The sequence below is a fragment of the Chrysochloris asiatica genome, unplaced genomic scaffold, assembly GCF_000296735.1.
Source record: "Chrysochloris asiatica unplaced genomic scaffold, ChrAsi1.0 scaffold00621, whole genome shotgun sequence".
Lineage (NCBI taxonomy): Eukaryota > Metazoa > Chordata > Mammalia > Afrosoricida > Chrysochloridae > Chrysochloris > Chrysochloris asiatica.
The window spans coordinates 40,472-42,106 of record NW_006409139.1 but is presented as its reverse complement, the minus strand read 5'-3'; the positions used below and the strand labels follow the sequence as shown (position 1 = coordinate 42,106).

General features: G+C 43.7%; 1 pseudogene; it reads left to right on the top strand.

Moving 5' to 3' along the window:
- Positions 1-614, top strand: part of LOC102827634 — a 15,983-nt pseudogene extending 15,369 nt beyond the window's left edge.
- Positions 615-1,635: the final 1,021 nt, after the last annotated feature.

The window sequence follows — 1,635 nt, the reverse complement described above, 5'->3', positions numbered from 1 at the left end:
AATTTAGTGTTCTGGAATACTCATACTTCTCAATGTTGTCCATAGCATGTCATGAGCCACACAATCGAAAGCCTTTGCATAGTCAATAAAGCATAGGTTAACATCTTTCTGATATTCTCTGTTTTCAGCCAAGATCCATCGGACATCAGCAATGATATCTCTCATTCCACGGCCTCTTCTGAATTCAGCTTGAACCTCTGAAAGTTCTCTGTCAGTGTATGATTGTAGCCGTTTCTGTATTACCTTTAGCAAAAGAGATAGGAGGGAAATAATGTTCAGTACCTCTGGAGCTATTATTCAGTAACAGAACTGAAGAAAATGATGGATCCCTTTGATGCCAGGGAAGGAAAAGGTGTCAGCTACTGGCTGGTGCCTGAGGAGTTGATAGAGTGTTGGACGCTGGAAGAGCAGCTTTTACTTGGAAGCTTACCTTATGGTCCTGGTTTGAAAAAGGCGACTAGTAGCTTTAAATGAAGAGGAAGAAAGTGTGAGTTGTAAGACCATTCCTTAGCCAGTAAGATATCTGGGCCCTTCCACAAGCACCCAGATCAAAGTTAAGGACTCGGCTTCAGTCAAGAGTGTCTCCAGCCAGGTCTCCGCAGATGTCGACCTGAGCAATGGTAAACGGCCTTCACAGAGGCTCTGCACCTTCGAAAGCTGTGTCTGCTGTGGGCACAAGTGCATGCGGGGAGCCCTAGACCCCCCCAGGACCCAGAAGTGTTGAAAATGGGGTCACACTCCCACCTCCAGCAAAGGTTCTACTCTAGGACAGGAAGCTTGCATCCACGCAATTGATTACACTGAAGCGGATTTCACTGGGTGCAGCCGCCGTGGCATCTCAGTCCCCCTCCACGGTCAGGACCAAACCCGTTCCCTGGAGCAGCCTGCTCCAGATGCCTCCAGCACTGTGGGTGTGTGGACGGAAAATATGAAAGTCATCAATAATGGAAGCTTATTGTTTATTGCCCAGAGCTCTTAAAGTGTTCAAAACAAATCCGAGACTGTTTCCTCATGCTGACAAGGCAAACACCTAGGTTGTTATTTAGGATAAGTGAGAGGAAAATGACTTGTATGAAGTAGGACTAGAGGAAGGGAATGTTCCACTGGCTGGGGCTACATTTATGTCCCATCCACCCCAACTTTTAAATGATTATTCTTCTAGGGACTGTTTGAATTTAAGGTTTTTAAAGATTTCTTTTTTCTTAATGGTTAGTCGTTAAAAAAAGAAACTGCAGTAAACTAATCACTAGAAAAGTTGTTCACATTGTTGCTGAAATGATGGCAGGTTGTAGGCATTTCTGTACTGTTAGTTACTGTGGCTTGGGCATAGGTGCGAAGTGTGGGCCTCGATTTCCCAGACTGATGAAATTGAGGGCGACACGCATACTTACGTAGATTGTCTCACAGCCAAGAGAAACGTGAGAGGTAGAATGGAGCTCAAGCTGAACAGCCTGCAAAGTTGCTCTCAGTTTCAAAAGACAGTATGAAAAGAATGGATGGGGAGGGAAAACAGGGACAGTAATTCAACATCACTCTGAATATCATTGCTACATTGGCTTTTTTTTAAAAATTACTTTAATTACTATTTTATGTTAGATTCGTTAATCAAGAGACAATTTCCTAGGATAATTATTA